General features: G+C 39.0%; 1 protein-coding gene across 1 annotated transcript in view; it reads left to right on the top strand.

Annotated features, from left to right (window-relative positions):
- Positions 1 to 4,268: 4,268 nt before the first annotated feature.
- The window catches only part of NXPH1 (neurexophilin 1), a 178,522-nt gene continuing 161,322 nt past the window's right edge, over positions 4,269 to 21,468 (top strand). The window contains exon 1 of the mRNA XM_040549103.1: positions 4,269 to 4,469. The gene's annotated coding sequence lies outside the window, so the exon portion shown is untranslated. The remainder of the gene's footprint in view (positions 4,470 to 21,468) is intronic.

Raw genomic sequence — 21,468 nt, forward strand, 5'->3', positions numbered from 1 at the left:
TGCTGGCAAGCTAATTAGGCTGCTCCCACAAGAAAAATTCATCCAAGGCCATAATAGCCATATCAGATGGAAGCTAGGATAAAACTCCACAGTATAGCCTTATAAGTGCCTCTCAGCTTGTCATAATGTTTCCCTGCCCGCTTTCTTTTTATTCCACACTTTGTAGGGAGAATTCTCTCATCCTGTGTTCTATGCAAGTGTTAAGTAAATTAATTAAAATAAATTATGATATGTGTTTCCTGAAATATGCACCTTTATTTCCTTCTATCCTTCTTTCATTTATCCATTTTAGGTGCTGAATCTCAAGCTTTGTCCAACAAAAACACATTGTATATTTCTATATCTTTCCTTTTGTAAATCCTTAACCTTCTGTTAGACTAATATATTAAAATTCTTCAGACACAGAGTAGCAGTGTTCATAATCTCCAGTTCATTATCTTAATTAGATCTGTCTTACATTATCCCACAGTTTATTCTCATTACTTTAAAGGTGATCAGCCTTAGAAGGGAATGTGAGCAGAATTTAGTGAATTCTGTTGTGGCAACATTTCTCTGATCTGGCTTTGGATCTTTCAGGTGCAATAATGATAATGCTGCTGGTGCAGTTAATTAAAAAATGCATTTGAATGGTATGAATATTCATTTTGGGGAATGAACACAGGATTAACTCAGGGGGCTAAAATGTCTGCAATGGCCCAAGGATGTGAAGTGAACCTGGATCCGCATTAAAACACAAATGAATCATTTAAAATGATTGAAATTCAAAGTCCTCCCACCCTGCAAACTATTAGTAAAGTATTGCCCAGGTTGAGCCTGTCTCCTAATGTGACAACAGACAGTAATGTTCATCCTTCAGTAACAAATCGTATGACATACTTGACATACTGCTCTGCCCAGGAGCTAATACCCGGTGCTAAACCTTCATTAAACAATTAAGAAAGGCTACCAGCTTTCTAAAATTCTTAGGTTACAGTGTTATATCTGTAAGATCTAGGTTGCTTTTAATAGCTCTCTGTGAAAGATCAAAATTGGTTTTCCAGAAAGTGATTGTGACATCCTGGGTGCTGCTGGGGAGGGTACAGACAAGAAGAACTGCTGAGACCTTTGATAATGAAGCTCTCTATACCCAAATCATCTCCCTGGCAAAACCCAGGGCTTTAATATTCTGGGGAAGGATGTTAAAAATGTATCTTTTCTTTGTCTTCTGAATAGCACCACTGAAAATATCAAAGTGGTGCCTATTTTTTCCCCAAATTTATTTGTTGTCATTTTTTCTGAACAAAAGAAACATCAAATAATGAACAGCTTTTATAAAGCTTATCTGGTACTGCAGGATGCTTAAAAAAATGAGACTACAAACTAGAGATAAAGCCTCTTTGGTGTAGGAACGTTGTGTGAAGTTTAATGGGCATTTGCCAGAGAATATTTTGCTGGCTGTTAGCTAGTTGCCAAGGGGATTCACAGGATGTATGTTCTAGAATAAAATGCTCTGTGAATAAAATGGGGTCAGTTAAGGTAATTTGCATGGTGCTTTTGACTGGAGCATCGGGGAGGTCCAGCCTTGCTGTGCAGTCAGAGATAGTGCAGTGATGTGTGTCCTCTCCTCCCTCACCCCGCGTGTAAGTCCTTATCTGAGGCACTTCTAGTCTGAGGTCTGCACTAGATGTCTGCCTGGGAAAGCCCAAATCCACTCATCACTTATCCCATGCAACACAGAATCTGGCCTTTTCTGTGCAAGAGAGAAAGGGTAACATTGCGTCTTAGCAGCCCAAGCTGTATCACTGAATAAAGGAAATGGGGGCTTTTTGCAGGGATGACCCCTTACTCCTCAACAGTGAGGACAGATAAGAACAGAGGGATTCTGTTGACTCCCACGTTTTCTTGCTTACGCTGAAGGGGAGATATGGTCAGCCTTACTGCAGGGAGGGTGTAGCAGGGACATGGATAGTCTCTTGGGGCAGGTTGTTTTTATAGTGAGGTTCTCCCAATGAAGCAGCTTCTCTTTGACCAAATGGGGTAGGAGACAGGAGTACTGACCTTGGTATTGCAGTTGTTTGTGTTCAATAGGGAATCTTTTTGTTAGCCCCCCTGGGGATCCTTTGGAATTGATCTGTAATTTAAAAATAGCATCATAAGTGTAAATAAAGGAGAAATTAAAAGGTAACAAAAAGCTCTTATTATTTAATTTGATTTTTGTTAGCACTATTTTTGTTGTTGTTTTGTTTTTTAGGCTGAAAAAATGTGATAACTCAGGGTCATTGTGTCTTCATACAGCATGCATAAGAGTCAGAAACCTCTTGATTTGACTTATGAGGAACTTTTAAGGTTCCTAACCACACGTGTCATTGAAGATGCTGTAGCGTATATGTGCCTGGTAGGTCTTACATGGGGACCACAGCCCCTGTAGAGCTGCAACTAGTTGGTTCACTCTGGATTGCCTTTGACATCTCAGCCCTTATACAGAGAGAATATCTGAGTGTAGGGGCACTCAAGCCCTTTCTGAAATCAGATTTCTTTAACATCTGCATACTAACAGAAAGTCACTTAAGAAAATCTCTAGCATAGCACATTAGTGCAAATGTATGCCACATGCAAACTCCACTGAACAGAGTAACATGAGGGCTTAATTTGGCCTGCTAATTAGACTTGAGAAGGAGATTGTGGTCAGACAGCAGCTGTGGGAGGAAAGAATGAACAAGCTCAAACTTTTTGTTCGTCTGGTCATGCTTTTCATCCCTGTTTAACTATCTGGCAATTACTGTGTATATGTTTTTGTTGTTCTTTAAAATGTAGCCTTCAAGTGAATCTGGTTAGTGAGGAACTGCTGTTCCTTTCCTCCCCTGTGGCTTCACCCCACTGTGAAGGCCAGGCTTAAGGTGATAGGGTACCTGGCCTTGTGTTAGTGCTGACTGTTTTCCTTAAGCTTTATTTGGAGGACTAATCACATTAATTTATTTATGGCATGTCATGGTGCTTGGTTCTGAGGAGGGGCATGCGCTGGTCTTTTGTACCCTGCTTCTGTTTTGTATATTCTCGTGGAGCCCTTGTGTCTACTGCCTGATAGTTAATCCCACTGATAGTGTGATTTAATAAGAGGAAAGAACGATATGGCTGCATCCTGCCCATTATGCCCTTAGGAAGGAGATTTTTATTTGCTGTCAGATGTCACTGATGGAGCATTTGGCTTCCTTTCATCAAGTGACAATTGCAGTTTTAAGAGTACAGTATAGAGTGCCACTTTAAAGCAAAATGTCTCAATTCACAAGTGAGGGAAGGATAAAGTTGTGCAGCTGGAGGATGTTATTTCTTCTCAGCAGCTGTCATTGAAAAGGCATGGAAAGGCTCTAGATGTCAGGTGTCATAAATGCTCCATCCAGGGTTTGTCACATGTCTGGTAATATCATGTGAAGTGTTGGAAAGAAGTTTCTGTATACATTGAAATTCTTCTGTAGACAAGTTTGCCCTGGAATTCGCTACACTGAAGTTTTAGGAAGTCAGAAGTTAGTATAAGTGAGGTCAGCAGCAAACTCTGTGCGTTTTATCAGAGTTACAGAGGATTTTTATGTCACTCAAATCAAAACGTGACTTTTTCACACATCAGATCTGTCCATGACAACTCCTACACCCTTGCTCCCAACTCCGCAAGTCTGTAGGTGTACCTACACATTATCACCTGCACCTTCTAAGGACAGACGCATGTATGCAGCAGGGGCCATGAATTCAAACGGGGAAAAAACAGTATTCCAGTACAAGACATGACTTTACACAAGGAAAATGTTATACTGCATGCCCTCTGTATACTCTACTAGCAGTTCTCAAAATTTCTCTTGTATGCCTCTATCTCCTTATTTCATAATCCTCATCTCTGGGATAGGAGAAGAGGCGAACAGCTGAAGCCATGAAGAATATCCAGGTCTTTTCACTTGGTTTTCATTTCTCCATTTTTTCTCCTCTTTCTAGAATGCATTCAAGGTCTGTGCTTGACAACTACCGCACTATCCACGTGCAGAAGCACTGACTATGAGACAGTGAGGAAAAACATGAATTTAGCAATTGTTTAGGTCCAATGCCTGGTGACAGCTGGGGCTGGAAAGGGCAAGATTTGAATCTTATTTAGTGGTTTGCTTGGCCTTGGACTCTGGTGTTAACATACAGGTTTTCTGTAATGTCCTGCTCCTTTTCTGTTGGCACTGGTTGGCTTTCTCTACATATCAGTTGTCAGCTATTGAAATCAGAACATCTTTTCCTATTCCAGCTGGCGGTTGCCAAAGCTATGTGAAAAGAAATGGATATACAGAAGAACACTTTCATTTGTTGTTATGTCAAGTGAAGATGTAACATGAGCAACATAAGGATGTTTACTGATGCGGGGGCCACCAGGCACAGAGTGCTGGAATTTTGCTTAAAGGAAGCAAGCCAGATGGGAAGAGAAAAGAAATCCCAACCTGTCAAGTGTCACATCGCTACAGGTGAGTCTAAAGAATAAGCGGCATCTTCTTGTCTGTTAGTGCCTCCGCACAAAGAATCATTTGATGACATGCCTGTTCATTTAATCAATTTTTAGATGAAATTATGAAAAAGTTGCATACAGTATTCCACCCTGCGCTGAGTTCATATTGTTCATATACAATTCTATGAAGTAAGGATTACTGTGCCCCACTACACTGTCTTCTTTCTGTGATTTAAAGAGTGTAGATCAAGGCCAACAAGGAGGGTGAGCTATGGAAGTATCAGTGACATTTTACTTGTTTTGCATTGTGGATGATAAGTCCGTGAGTATTGTGGGTAACTGGAGTAATCATCTTTATGGAAGTCTCCTAAGGAAAAATGATTTAATTTGGTGCAGTTATAGCTGCCTTGGTTTAGATCAGAAAGGAGTTCAGGGCTGTAGATTTTATGATAATGATCTTTGTACTCTAGTCAGTACAGAAGGAACAGTTTGGATTATCATCAGAAAGGCTCAAGTGGTTCAATTTACCTGAAGTGATACTCATTGTTGGATCAGAATTAGACTGATGATAAAGAAGGTTGACTGGACAAAACCCCTTTTGAATTGATGGCTTCAAAATCCAGTTTAACTGAATTTTACAGAAAATTGTCAAAATAAATCAGAAAAAAATACTTGTAACTGCTAAAGATCTTTGGTATTTCCTGTAGTTATGAAGCAAGCACAATTATATGCTTTTTATTTATTTCTTTATTTATTTTCTTAATGCTTTGGTCTTCTATCTAGCTGTTGTGACATATTTGTTTATGTAACATTAAAACACTTTTTAAATTTTCTACCCTTCCTCGTGTTGACTGCATTTCATTACTTAGAGAAACAGTACATATAGTATTTATAGTGTTTTGGAACCATACAGTATGAAATGAATTAACATGATTTCTAGTGACTGCTGCCTTTAATCTTATTCATGTGTTCCTGTTTGTAGTAGTTGGGATTTTTTTGAAATTACTAGTTATTTTTCAAGATGTTCACCTTTGGAGGTACAGTTTTCAGAACTAGGCTTTGGCTGACATTTGGGCATGAGTTATCTTTGGAATATCTGAGGAGAAAAATGGCTTCTTCATTTTTAAGTTAAGTTAGAGTGGAATAACTTAGAACAATTCATTCATTGTAAAAAGAAAATCTTAATGTCAGGAACAGTATTTTTTCAGTGATAGCCAATGAAACAGGCAGATTGGTGATAGCTGTAGCCTTATTACCTGGACAGACAGTTATAAGTTTCTTTTTCAGTTCTTCTATACTAAATCATAAATTAAGCTGTAAGGTATTTTTCTTACAGAATTCATTGGGTTTTGTAGATCTTCAGAGTCAGTATCCATTCTCAGTGATCCATAAAAAGGTTGCGCATAGAAACTTGGGATATTTCCAAAAGCTGTTCTATACTTAATACAACTTAATGAATGCAGTCATAACAAATGATAAATACTGCATTTAGATTTGAGCATAAGGTTTGTTTCCTGTTTTGCATGAACTGTAAATAAATACTCTGACCACTTGACTGTCTATCTGTTCTTACAATTTTCTGTGATACATTTGTATTGCATGTTGAGTAAAATGTGTCTTTTAAGATGAAAGCATGGTTTGATTTTCATACAACAGTAACAATGACAGGAAGAAAGGGGTACAAAAATGTCAATCTTTCACATATAATGAGAACTGGCTACATTTGCATTATTTCCTGTGCTTAAGTTTCATTACAGTAATTCTCCCAATGAATACATTGGGAATGCTATTTCCTTTTCTCATTACCATCTTTGTCATGGACAGGAGGCTATAGAATCTTAATGATTCAGTTATTTAAACCTTTTCTGATAGTCTCTGTATTTTGAATGACCTTTCTGTTTCACCTTTTCCCTAAGGTTACTGAGCTTGAGGATAGGAATTACTTTCTAATCAAATTACTCAACAATGAAAAGGGCAAAGTAGTTTAGACTGTTATCATCACAATTACAGAGATTATAGCAAGGATGAGAAGAAAAAAAAATAAAAAGAAAGCATAGTCTGAATCTTTCACTAGCTCTTCACTACAGTGCAAACTGTAGTAATTATTGCATGCAAGTCTGATACAAACCTAACTGGAAATTATAGATCCCCACGTAGAAGCGCTGAGATCTCTCGGGCTTTGGATAATATAGTATCAGGGGTAGTGTTGGCTTTGATGTCAAAAATCTAAACACCCACAATCCAAAATACTGGTGGTCACTGACACTGTGACGTCTAAAACTTCTGCTGTCTTGAAAAATGTATAAATGTACTTGGTCATGTGCTTTTGAAATATTTCAGTAATGTTAGTTTATGTATTCAAATGGGAGGAGAATATCCTTTTACATTAGGATCCAAGATGCTGGCCAGTGACATGGATTGAAATGGGCTGCAAACTGCTTGGGATCCATGGGTTCTGGGGGAAAATTGGTATGTGAGAAGTACTTGGTAAAAAGCAAACATTTGTGTCAAGATGTGAAGTTGCCATACAGTGTGACCGGGTGGACTCTGCTAGCCAAATAACTCATCATTTAAGAGCATGACTGAGTAGTCTGTGATGCTTCACAGACATCTGAGATACTCAACTGAGAATATTAAATGATAAAAGCCAAGATTAAGGATTCAGTCCTTTCCACTATCATTCAGCTCCTGAATGTGTTCACCGACCATTCTAAATGGTAAATACACTTCACAGGCGTATGCTCTGTACTTCTATAAAGCATGTTTTCCTACACTGGGCAGGAACATTGCATAAGAGACTCATGGAAAGTGTGCAAAGAACAAATATAAGCAAAGGATTTATCTGCAAAGAATTTTTAGAGTTCAGGGATGCTGTATTTACTCACTTTCTCCAATCTTAATTTGAATAAATAAAGTGGTGCCATGGGACATGCTGCAATACTGATAATGAGTTTTATACTCATTCACCCTGAGAAATTTCAACAGATATAGTTTGCCTATCAAATGGATTTAAAATTGTATTGTCACTGCCTTGCTTTCTGCACTGATTGCTTTTGTATTGCAGCTCCATGCCTCAATAGACACTTTGATTGTCTATATCTGCCACATTGTTCACATAAGTCTCCCTATAATCTGTAATATGAAACCCTTTGTTTTAATACTAAAACTCAACATGTGCTCCTACAATGATTATTAACTTAGAGAAATGGCAGCCGAAATGATATTTTGCTTTCTACTCCCTGTTCTTTCTGTGTATGTTGCATGGTAGGCAACAATCTACTTAGTTCAACAGCTTCCTTAGTGAAGGGAGCATTGCAGAAGGGATGTTGTGGGTACAGCTGCAGACATTTCCACAGTTTTGATTACCATGTTGCTCACAGCTATAATAATAAACATTGACTACACTTGGCTTAGCTATTATTTGAAATTCATAAGATCTGAATCCGAACTTTCAGGACAAAGTATGACTGCAACTTAATAAATCTTCTAGGCATGAAGTCCATTTAAACACATTACCTTAAGAATGAGTGTTACATGTTTTACCGGACTGATGCTTTAAGACTTGGTCTAATACACTGTAGTCCGAATTGTATCAGAAGTGAATCAGCTTTCCTGCAATTCTGGATGTTTATTCATCTTTTTTCTTATTCTACTATTTGAAGTTATTTAAAACATTTTCGGCTCAGTTTCCCAAAGAAAGGAGTCTACTGCAATCATTGCTGGATTAATGTGTGTGTGGATACATGTGTGTTCTACTGTCCACTTATCTTCTTATAACCGCTTAATTTCTTGGTCTATTCCAACTAGTCTGAGAGAAAAACAGTAATCTCAAAGATAAATTTCCACTCACTTTATAAAATATGTAGCTGGTTGGAGACAGAAAGAACTGTCTTCCTCTTTCTCCAAGAAAAGGCTGCAGTTTGAGCATGGTCCCAATAGCAAATGAGACACCAGAGAACCCAGTTGTAGGACATAAATCCATAGGAAGTTATTTCTGGAAATAACTTGCTAGAGATGAGAAGTGATAGGTACAAGGAATGGAAAGAAGAAAAGTTAATACTGAACTAGGAGATTGAATTCACAGAATAAATTTTGAATTTTGTTTCTATTTGTGTTGTTTTTTTTTTTTTTAACTTAATTCTTCTCATTTAAGAATTTCATAATACTTAATAAAGGTTACCTCATATTTTTTACCTCATATTTTTTGCCTAAATTCTCAGTTCCATGCTTGCTTCTGCTCTGTCACCACCTAAACTAAGGTAGAGGGATTAAGTAGATGACTGAAGGCTCCGCCATAGTTCTCTGGTTATATCTCCAGAGCACAGTGCTCTGAGCAAGGTACTTGGGTACCAGAAGCATCACAGTCATTCTAATTAAATGGTCTCTTAAAGAGTTAATTGCGCTTGGCAAGTAACTTCAAACTGTGGTATATATTATAGATATACCCTCCATCAGAATGATAAAAATCTCAGATTCCAGTATTTACACTTTAGGTGACACCCTGGAATTTGCTTTAATCCATGAGAATATACTGGTTTATTGTGCTTTCCCTTAGACATGGGCTTTTAAATACTTACAGTGTTAGGTAACCCAACCCAACCTTAACTCTTTAAGAAACATGAAATCTGAAGAAAGAATCTCATAGACTGAAATGGAAATATGGAAAACCCACTATTTATTTCAAATTTTAATACTTTTGAGGCTATGCTAGCTTCACAATACCCTAGTACACTTTTAAAATGAATTAGAGCATATTATTTATTTGTTGTTAGCAGAAGAACTGTTCACCTTTCTCTTTGAGGTTACTATGTCTTCTGATTTCAATATGTTTCTAAGCATCTACTGAAACACCCAAGATTTAAGTTTTAATGTCAGGCGAGTATGTTCATGTCCAGTAAAGCAAAATTGTACACCCTAGTCCTCTTTAGGGGTCTCTCTAAAGTGTCATCTTTAACAATTCCTGGCAAGACTAGAAAACAAAAAGGATATCAAAGGATCACTTAGGGGAAAGATTTGTTTTTTGAAATTAATGTAATGAAACAGCATTTATCATTTCTCAGCCTTTATTTTCCACCCAAACTAAATTCAATCATCTATTTAACTCACACTTTAGGATTTGCATTTGAGTTTGATGGCAATAATAAAGTGAAATAAATTAAATTAATACTCTTGCTGATACAATTAGTTTAATAACTTTTCCATTTCCATTCCCTTTTTATCTGCTTTATCGCAATTCGATAACATACTACAGTAAACCAGTGCTTCAATAAACTTCTCTCTGTGCCCAGCATGAAGAGATTAGGATTTCTTGTTTTATTGCTCAGATTGTCATATCTCGCCTTATATAGCACCTTTTATTGCAAAAGGAAGCCAGGCGTTTTGATATAAAGAAGAATGACATTTCTCAGAGTTGATACGCGTGTACTTCTGCAGTGAAACAGAGACCTTTTCCACAGCCACCAGCAATGTCATACAACCATTAAGACAGAATACTGAGAGAAACTGGAGAGGGATGTGATAGTTTTGCTGGGACCTTGGGTCTTCCAGGACACAGAGGACAAGTACACAGATGCAGCCACATGCATACTCATTTGTGCATGGGTTTTTTGATATTTGATACTTTTACACCCATGCTAAGAGGTGCTCTGCTTTTATATTTTTGGGGCTTTAGCTGGATGGAGTACGGATGGTTTGCAGAGGTGAAATTTTCTCTTTAACCTGGGGCCATTGAACAGGACTGTGAAGCTGCTGTTGCAACCGTTGCCAACAAATGGCAGCCTCCATGCATTCTGCATGCTGGAGTTGCCGTGTTCAAGTAAGGGCAAGTCCCACACTCCCCAAGATGATCTTCCATATTAGGTGTCACGAAGAACTTTTCTGTGATATTGCTAGTATTTATCAGTGCAAACCAAATACCAAATATATACACATGTATATACACAGACACTCTCCATCAACTAAGATGTCCTTCTGACCAGAAAGGACAGATTTCTGTGGGAGTAGTGCAGTAGTAATTGTGTTGGGTTAGCAATTTATTAACACTGGCAGTTTAGCCACTGTGTCCATAATTGTCCTCTGTGTTTACAGGAAAGATTAATATATACACATACAAACCTTTCAAGCCCATGTGTGGGCTGGTTAATAGTTTACCAAGTGTTATCAGCTAGCTTAGTCCTCCCACTTATCCATGCTACTGCTGCCAAGCGTGCCTGGAGCAATTTTTAGTAGAAGGGTTATTCATTATACGAATAGGTAGTGCTTTGGTCCTCAGGGCTGTTCCAGGTGCACTAGAAGGGGAGAAACCTTTTCAGGGAAAGAATTTCAGTCCACTGCTCCATCCCAGACTTCTACATGACCTTGGTCAAATCTTTTATACTGAGATTTCGCGTATGCTCAGGCTTGTAGGCCCAGGTCTGTAACAGCACTGACTCTGGGAGTGGATTTGGGTGCTTAGCGTATGCAGAAAGGTGAGCCCCTCGGATAGGGATCACTTTTGTTTATGCCAGCTAATTAGAAAAAATAATTAAATCCATTTCTTCTCTGAAGGTACAGAGAAAGAATAGGGAGAACAACAGTGACCAACTTTAAATGGTGATTTAGAGGTAAAAACTTTCCATTGGGCAGTAGAAGACCTAGGTAAATAGATTTTACATGTTGTAACTTTTTATCCTGATAATATTCAGCTGAAACTGTTTTGGTTTCATGAAGGTCTAGAAGAAGAGCCCTCCTGAGGTAGCCCTGACAGGCTATTTAACTCTGCAGAGCTCTGTAACTGCTGAAGCAAAACACGCTCAGCCATCACAAAAGAACTTAAGCATACAAATAGTGAAAGAAATGGAAAATAAAGATTTGTAGATCTAAAAAAAAAAATAAAAAAAAAATAATATGAACAATTTAAACAAATTCCACTGTTTAAAATATTTTAAAAAAATATTTTTAAAAGGGTCATTGATACTGTGGTTAAGGTTCTCAGGACTTCTGGGCTCTTTGTCAGACCCTCTTTCCTGAACTATTTACTTTTGTTTGGGGGTTGCCTATAAAATCTAGTTTTGAATACCTTCTTCTATCCTTCCTCTGTGTTGTTTCCATTCTCCATCCAGTTTTTAACTTGCTGCTTGAAGTTATTAGGAGTTAATAGCTAACGCAGTGAGTTCTATTATTTTTCTGGGGAGAAGCAATACAAGGACCTCAGGAATTATTTCTGACTGTCAGACATGGTCTGTTTTTTGCATAATTTATTCCATGTTGAAAACTGCAGTCATAAACACAGTTTATAAAATAATGGGAATTTGAAAGTCTACTGAAAAATATTCTCCAGGCCATCACACAAAACTAAAAATTCAAATATAAAGAGTTTTCAAAACTCTCCATAAATTGATGATTGATCCTAGAATAAATCCTAGGAATTTCTATTACCAGGCTCCCTTCAAGATCAGATACCACACCTGTTTACTAAAATATGTTCTAAGAATACATCATGACTTTGCATGTATTTCAAAACTTTAAGAAATAAAAATGCTTGAGCTGGAGAACTATTTTATATAATATATAAAATATTATATAATAGGATTACATCGGACACTGAGTTTCTCTCAGTCCTAACAATGTGTGACTTAGCAAAGTTACACTGTTCACAAAAGGTAATAATTTAATATATATCATCTACTTCACAATTTTTGGTCATTCAAGGTAAAACAAGTTCACAAAATGAGGAATGGCTTGGTTGGTTACTCAGATATTTCCTGAAGAGATTTCAAACCATATTCTGCTCTCATGTGACCCCTTGTGAACCTATTGATCTACATATAGCCTTCAGTGAGTCTCTGTGGACTGAGAACAAGTGGATCAACATGCAATTTATTTTGATTTGGATGACACTCTTTGCAGACTTAGCAAAATGAATTTCCTATGTATTTGACTTCGCCTAAGAACATGGAGATTTGGACACATAATGTGGATCAGCTAGTGCAAGGTAACAACATATATGTTGTAATGTAGTCATAGACCAGAGTTTTTTAATTTGGATACAATCACAGCTCTCATTGACATTACTAGGCATGACTATCACCGTTTCTTAAGGTAAATTAGTGATAGTTAAGTGATAGTAGGTATGAAGTAGGGGACACAATGGGTTTGCTACTATGGACAGTGACAGCAAATCCCAGCAGCCTCAAATTTCTGGAAAGCAGACTCAGAGCCTGAGGATCAAATGAATAGAACAGAGAATCAATGGCAGTGAGAAAAACAAGCAGAAAGGACCAGAAAAGCAGGAGACAGAGAAATAACTGTGGCATGACTGAAGGAAAGTCAAAGCAAAAAGCAGCAGCTTTTGGGACAGACTGATTGTTAAAAAGACAGATTTAGGATGCTGAAAGAAAAAAAATAACATTCTATTGCTTGTTCCTGCTGCATCAGGGATTTATGCTTGTTCCTGGTAAAGAAAATGGGTTGTACCAGAGCAATCACAGACTCTGTCATCAATTTATCCCCCTAACGAAACAATTGAGAAAACCCCAGATATCTGGTTAACTATTTGGATAAAAAGAATAAGGATATAAAAGAGAGAACAATATTTCCAGCTGTGGAATTTGCTAGATAGGCAGTGAAGTGTACTGTTCAGCTGAGTTTTGCATAAGAAATACATTTATGTTGCATTTCTAATGCAAATTGCCTGTATTTTACATGGACAGAATGAGTCCTTGCTGACTTGATCTTCAGCTTTTCAAATCAATAGAAAGACTCTAATATATTTTCAATAGACTTTGGAGCAGGCCCTTCCTCCCATGCTCTCAAAGCGACTTACAATCAATTTATGGCAAAAATCCACTTCAGAAAGCCTGAAAACTACAAATATGCAGTTTCATGGGGAAGCTAGCATCAGCTGTCTAAAAATAGACTCAATTTCAATATACTGATCCAGATGCCTGCCTGTGAAGAATTTACTCCCTATGCATATGCTATCTCGCTTACAGTGGCTTGAACAAAAGAGGCAGAAGACTATGTTTAAGGAAGAGATGACAAGTGCCTCTTTTTATCGAATGTTCTCTACACCAAAATGGAAATACTCAAGGAGTTCATTTTGATGACAAGTTATTTCTTCCCCCCTCCCCACAAGTAACTTGTCAGGCTACTGATATCAGAAGTGTTATAGGGAAATGGATCAGCCACTTACTTTTGTACAGATGGGTCTGTAAAGAACCTTTTTATGTAGCCTATATAGCATGTTATAATGCAGTGGCTTTTTTGTTTTTTCTTTTCTTTCTTTTTATTTTTTTTATTTTTATTTTTTATTTTTTCTCTGTTTTTCACCCCTCTGGCTATAGCCATACCTTGGCTTTTGGGAGTATTTTTCAGCTCCTGGCTGTGGAGGCACATGCCAGCAGTGTTCCAGCTACTCGTTGAGCTAAAACTTGGGGGAAATACCTCTCTCTCTTTGTGCTTCAATGTCCAAACAAAAAATGCACACATACACTAGCTGGAATGTGGAGCAGAATGTGCACCAACAGGTCTGACAATCTGAACCATCAGGGGATGAAGAGAGTGGATGTTTTACAGAGTTCACATTCCCAGTAATAAAGATATAGACTCAGAACACTAAACTGAGAAACGGAGCATATATGTTAAGCCCCCAGCAATCATGCGGGGGTGTATGAAGAGGGGAGGGCCTGAAAGACTCGGTGAGCAGAGTGGGCTGACAGAAAAATATGGACTTGCAAATCCAAAAGGGCACAGAACATTTTGCAGTTCAAAAGTATGATAGAAAAAGACGATTAGGAAAGGAGATGATGTATTGCTCTGAGGGGCAGATGGGGGAGTAGAGGAAGAGCAATGGGCCATTCATAGTAGAAAAATACCTGGAGCAGGTTGTGAATAGAAGACGAGAAAATGGGTGAAGGTGAAGGATTGGTGTTCTGATTTAGGAGCTAATTACTTCCTGATGTGCATTTGACTCCTTGCAATGTGAAATAAGGGAGTTTGGGGAGTCCTGATTGAGGTTGGAAGGGGTCACAGAAGTCTTATGTTCTAACAGTACTTTTCTTTGCTATGTCATTTAAAGTCCGTCATATTGAATCCATACTACGAACAGTCTGGTGGGACAGCCGGAAAATTGGTAGAGATATTGATTACAGAGTGCCTGGTAGATTTAACTATTCTATATTTAACATTGTAATAACATTGCAATCAAGCGCATAATGCTTTGCTAAGTTCCCAAGGATGAACAAGCAAAAGGACAAAAGTCTTGGTGCACAAGTAACAAGCCGTGTTGCTGGTCATGAGACAGAGCAATGCCAGGAATCCTAACATCCCCCAGAGTGAACAGAAAACCTCTGGGCAGAGACACCCCCCTCCATGAATGTGAGAGGGGATGATGAATTTCATTATGAAATACCTGCCACAAGGACTTGGCACCAAGGAGACTTGGCCAGATCCTCTACTATCAGTCCCCTAGGAGGCAACTCAGGCCAGTAAGGAAGATGTCCAGAATGATGATGAGGGAGCTGTGAAGGTACCATATGCTCACTAGGGTACCCAACAGTGCAGCCAGTGAGAGAGATGTACACTGGAAGCTGATGGAGAGATCATTTTATTTCTTATGACAGGAAAACACTTCTTCTGCCCCCCCGCCCTTTCTCTCATATAAACCCCAGATTTCTTAAAAGTCTCCCCCCTCTCACTGCCCCCTAAAAAAGCACATACATACCCAGGCATTTGTATACCCCTGACAAAGCTGCCAGCGTCCTGCTGCTATAGACAGAGATTTCATTGAATCAGTGGAGAACAGAGCCAGCTCCTGGTGTGAATGCACCTGCTAGCAAGGGCTGCCTATGATGACATCCTTCCTTTTCTCTCCCTCTGACTCTGTTTTTAAAACACTCCCCACCATCTCCACCAACTGTTGATGAAGAATTTTCACTGTTTACATCCTCAGCCCTCCAGACTGTGGGAGAAGTGCATGGGGAGATTGCTCCCAGCTGACAGACTGGGGGCTCCCTAGCATTTCCAGACTTCCTGCTGTACAACTGGAACCTGCAAAGGGTAGAAAATGTTGCACTGAGCTGGGGTTTTAGTGGGATTACATCAAAGTGGCAGCTCAGTCTGTGAAAGGAGTAAAGACAGCTAGATTTAAAAAAAAAAAAAGTATAGGAAATACCTATGCATTTGTACAAAGTGAAGCTTATTCTGAATATCCCTTCTTTTGTCAGCGTACAAGAATTGTGACAGTACTTTTTAAGTCAGCAAGAACATAAATCCTAGAAAAGAAATACATGAGAATTTTTTTTTTCTCCTTATTATTTTTACTCTTATTTTCACATCCCATTTCATCCATAAATCTGTTGCTTCTAGGCAGTGAATCCTGGCATATGCTACCCCACAAGTGCATGCTTTGATGCTGATAGTTCAGGTCTGGACTTCTCTTTTGTTCCAGACCAGATGTTCTACTTCTCCCTGGTAATGGTTAACATGGCGCTACCTCATTATACACCTCTCTCTGGAAATTATGCCAGTGCTACTTCAGAATCATCCAAAAGCCATGCTGAATCAATGAGACAGCTGGCACCCTCCCTGGGGATGGAGTGCTTTACCTTTTGGATTCAGGCGGACACTGTGAACCGAGATCCAGGATGCTGTGAATGATTTTTTATAGACAGGTGAGAACAAAAGAGCTTTGAAAACCTAATTCAATAGAATCTGGGAACACGGGGGTCTATTGATTAAAAAAAAAAAAAAATATACACAGTCCAGTTGCATTTTCATCTTAATTGATTTTTGTAAGAGATGGAAGAGTGAATTCTGTCAAACAAAAGACTCCACAGAAATCTTTTCTTTACTTACCATTAAGTAAGTACATTTTTGCATACACAACAGCTGTGTTGTGTTTGCAAAAATCAAATAATTCCCGAATAAAGCTCACAAACAGTAAATTGATCTCTTTGATCTTGTCCATAACATATGCTAATCCTCAAATATCCAGGGAAGAAGGGGATGAGATAATGCGAACAAAATAAACACCTGGTTAATATAAAACATTTGTAGATTGATGTTTGAGGCCAGGCCATAGTTAGTATATTTACTTTTGGAAAGAAAAAAAAAGAAGTTAAGACTTTACATGGAGAGTTTAAAAAGGAAGAATTTGGTTTTGTTCAGTGAAGTCTCATTAAGCTGCAAGTTGGGAAATTCTCCTGAAAATAAATGAGAATAGGCTGCACTTAATTTTCTCTCTACAGTGTGTATACCTACTTTCACAGGAGGTACTTGACAAAATCCATCATGAGTAAAGCATTCAGTTTCTGCAAACACTATGACTAAAATAGACTGGAGGATTCTCAAGATAATCCCCAGTGCTACTTATGAGACTTCCTGGCTGATTCACATTAACAAGTTCAAACTGTCCTAAGGAGCACTCACTCTTCTGTACGTTGTACTACTTCCCTTACCTCCCACTCGGTATTTAATTTAGGATTGTAAGGTTAGGGACTGGTCTCTATTGCTTGAAAAGTCTTTCAATCATGTTGCATGCTGCCAGAAACAGTGACTAATAATAGCCATTATCCTTCCAAGACAGAAGATCCTCTAATATAACTAGATATGTTTCTGATGTCTCCCTCTGCCAGGGCTTCATGGAATAACATGTCCTCTCTTTACTAAGTCTGTTGAAATCAATGTTAACACCTGATTTTAAGCACACTCCCTTGTTTCACCTCAAGGGGTTAATGTTTCTTGGATGGCAAGTCTCCAGATCTACAAAACTCAATGAAGTAGGAATGGAAGTGTGAGGTACCAATGAAATCTGGGCTTCTGCCGTCGTTTTCATCAGGAAATGCACTGCCTGTGTGATTGCTGACAGAGATCTCTCTGTGTTTCCTTCTTTTCTGACTTTGGTATTCAAAGCAAGCACCGGTTTTGCTGAATAGAAAGAAATACAGCTGAGTCACGTGTCTTGAAAGTGGCTGTAGGAAAAGACCTGAAAATGCATTAATATGACAGCCTTCCTTCACAATAGTTTTTCTGCATCCTGTAGAGATCCTGCCTGGCAGAGAGAGCTATTTCCTTTAAAGAAAAGCACTGTAGTTGTTTTTTCTTCCCTGTCTGGATCATCTTTCAGCTGCTTTTATTTTGCTTAATCAAAACCGACTCCTTCCGCTCAAAAATGATGAAGGAAATTTAAATCTCAAAAAATATGGTATTTGTTAATTGCATAAAAAATTTATCAATTCCTTGCAAATATGCAGGTCATCTGTATCCCCATGGTGCTTTTTATCTCAATCCTCTTAAAAAAAAAAAAAAAAAAAAAAGGCTTAAACTTCACAACATTCCTATGAGGCAGGTAAATCTTTTCATAAAAGGATTATTTCACCCGTTACTGACATACAGGCACCTCCAGGGTGAAACACTGTGGTTGTTTAACTGCCTGTAGCCAAACAACAGAAGAAGTGAGGGGACAGGAAATGAAAACCATCCTATCCAATTTATTTTTAAGGAGCAAATAGATAGGCAGGATGTAAGGTTCACAGCTGGGATTTCACCCAGAGTAGAAGGAAATAATACACCTTACAGGAAAGTGGCATAGTATCGTCAGTGACTGCAAGTAGCAGATTCTTGGATTTACATGTTATCTGGAAGGCAGAATCCTCTGCAGCTCACTGCTCCTCACATCGTCCTGAGATATCAGCCTGAGAATTAGCGTTGGAGGGGAAGATGCAAGCTACCAAAACACCATTTTTCCTCTCGGAGGAATCAAGATATTCCTTAGGGGTTCACTATGCAAATACTGCCCAGGCACTGCTGATGAGTTATGACAGTATCACAATGCAAGGTAGGAGGATGCAGCAGATGTTTAAAAGTGCCGTCGCAGAAATATGCCAGAGGAAAGGTTATCTTCCAAAAATGTTTATTCCTTTTCCCTAGAGTCTCACAACCCATATCTGCCTGTTTATCCATGGTTCTGTAGTGATTAGGAATGTTTAGGTGTCCTGGGATTATTTGGACAACTCTCCCCATCTGGGAATGGGCTTTTGCACTCAAGGTACAAGCTGAAGATGGAGGAATGAGAAATAGCACGTTACAGCCCTGATGAGTCCCAAAGGTGTTAAGCAAAAAGTAAACTAGTGACAGTGGGGACAATAATGTATGGTTTGGTCACATTTGATTGAAAAGGAAGAAATTGGAAGGAAGGAAGATGAGGACAAAGATTAAGCACTTGCTGCATTCATGCTGCACTTGTCTTTTTTGAGAGCTGTCCTGGAGGTGCGGCTGCAGAGCAATTACTCAGTGCTGCTACAGAGAGAAGCAGCTGTGCAAACAGCTGCCTGTGAGCAAAGCCTCGCAGACCAAGAGGTGGCATTGGGTGGGACACGGCAGGGGAGCAGAAACAAGGGATATTCTGCCCCAATTACAGCCAGAGGTGTTTGGTTTCAAGAAATCACGATTTCAGTCAAGATGCAATTTTGTGGGGGAGAAATGAGGAGGCAGGATATTTTATTCTTATTTGCATGCTTGTATACTTCTGCTGGAAGTGTCTGTGGCTTCTTTAGCTTTGAACAACATAATTTGTTAATAAGCAGTTAAAGCAGTGCTTTGGACACATGAAAAGGATGAAATGCCTTTATGGAAGCTCTGCTTTGTATATTTTCTTTGTGGATAAGTTTGAAAGGAAACCAAGTGTCTTTTTCTGTAAATGATTCCTCAGGTGCCATGACAGCTATGTTCCGAGCTTGAACTACCTCTTTTTCTGCAGACCTCTTCCATAAATCATGCATTTATTTCTGACTTCCCTGAATAAACCCAGGCAATCTGCGTGGCTGTTTATGGGTGGCCCTCGAGCCTCCCACACCAGGTTACAACTATTTGCAAGCCTCCCCAGGATGTGAGTTTCTTAGGTCAGGAAATCTGCTGGGCTGTGGGGGGCTGTGATGAGAATGTGTATGTTGTATCACACATAACGCTTCTGTGCATCCCCAGCAGGAAGAAATGTTTTTTAAACAGAATATTCTGCCTTGCTTTGTATGGCTAGGGTACAAAGCTGTGAAATGTTTTGCACTTTAAAGAGAACAACAGCACTGATAACTGCGGAAATTTCAAATAGGTATTGATTTCTGAGTTGCATAGAGAAGAACCAGTGTTATTTATTTCCTGAACAAAAGAAGTGGAAACTGAAATACCCATTGGGCAATAAAAATAAAGATCCCTGAGATCCTAGGCACAAAAACATTGACTGAGGTGATCTCTATGCTGAGGAGGAACATTTAGCTTGAAGCCTTCAGCTTACCTACAAAGTGAGATACAGAAGGAGATGTGCCAGGAGAAGGGGAAGAAAATGAACGGTCCTGATAATCTCCACATGGTAAGGAACAGAGATGTAGCCTTGAAGCAGAGAGCAGGATGCCATGTTTAAGACGGTGGAGAGTCCAAGATGTATGGTTTTCACAGAACTGCCTCAAGGTGAAAGCTAAAGGTGTTGAAAATGATGTGTGCTATCCATAATTCAGTTTCAATATTATATACTGGAACTTGCTGAGGATGTAATAACCATGGAAATGTCTCCAGCAACTGTCAGTGTAAAATAAAATAACTTAGCCATCTTTCTTTCTATCTCATAAATGCCAAGGTCTATTACAGCATTCTCTAATTGATAGAATTCTTGTTTTGAGCCGATGATCTGGTGCTCAGAGGGGATACTTGAAATCCAGCAGCTGAGGTGGTGAGAAAAAGAGCCAGTTTGCATGAGAAACCTAAAATGATTTTGATGGAGTTTTGCAGAATATACCAAGCTGGTATCTATTACAGATGCATCAAGTGGTGCCCGAACCCAGTGTGAATCAAATCATCAGTTTCTTTGACGTATAGTCCCATCTCTTTCTCTTCTTCCCTACTACGTGAGCTACTTTATCTTCTTCTGTGTCTGGTACTTTGTTTGCCTTCTCTTTAGAGAGAAAAAGAGAAGAAAATGGTCTGAGGACTCATTAATTTATCCCCAAGGCAACATTGGAATGAAGACAAGGGACATCATTGTTGAAAGACAGTAAAATGATGGGATGTAATGAGAAATACACTTAGGGAATGCCAGCTAATGCTTATAGCCCTCTCAAGATAGCTGTAGCACAGAGCATCTTGCATTTGTCACAACCAATCATCCTGAAATCATTATGATACTTAACAAACCAAGAGTTTACAGTAATGCATATTTTGTTATATGTTCTATGAAGAATACGGAAAGAAGAACTGCAAAGGCAAAAGAAATTTCTAATTAAGATCAATAAAAAAATCAGAAAGTTAAAATAGGATTGAGGATAATCTGAAATTTCACTTTATACAGGTGTCACTTGCAATAAATAGAACTAAACAGGTCTTTTAAAGCATATTGACCAAACACTAACTTCTTTAAGAATTTTATAGGTCACTTGTTGACACTTGGTTGTTCCCAGGTAATCACACACATACTCAGGGAACCCAAACAGGTGCTGTCGTCAGCAGGTATAACGTGGAAGGATGTTGTTATGTGGTAGCTTGGGCCTGAAGGGAAAAGGTTCAGCAGAGGTACCCCCAGAGTCAGGCAAGAGGCTGTGGTCAGGTTTGCTGCCCTCCACCCACATCACAGCTGGAGTAGCTCTGGGGCTGTATGCCTCCGGGGAGAACTCGGGATGCGTGCTACACCACACGGTCCAGTGGTTGACTTCCCTGGCATGCCAACAGGATCTGGCACTGTGGGTTGGAGGGACAGCCCTATGGCATCCCTAGGAAAACCCTGATGCTGTCTGCCATGAGGATGCAGAGGCCAGGGAGGCAGAATGCTTTCACTTGTGGTTCTGGTAGCCTGTAGAAGAAATATGGATTGACCAGCTCGACTTGTCCCATCTGTGGCCAGTGATCCAGGAAGTTCCTTTCAGTACTTTCTACATAACTTCCGAACACTGAGAGACTGCTAAAGGTGTTAGATTGTATGTGGTCAGGACAGAACACCCTAGAGCCATGCAAAGATATACAAGGAGTATTTCAGATCATTTCTGAGTTGGAAAGAC

Source organism: Cygnus olor, chromosome 2, assembly GCF_009769625.2.
Source record: "Cygnus olor isolate bCygOlo1 chromosome 2, bCygOlo1.pri.v2, whole genome shotgun sequence".
Taxonomy (NCBI): Eukaryota; Metazoa; Chordata; class Aves; order Anseriformes; family Anatidae; genus Cygnus; species Cygnus olor.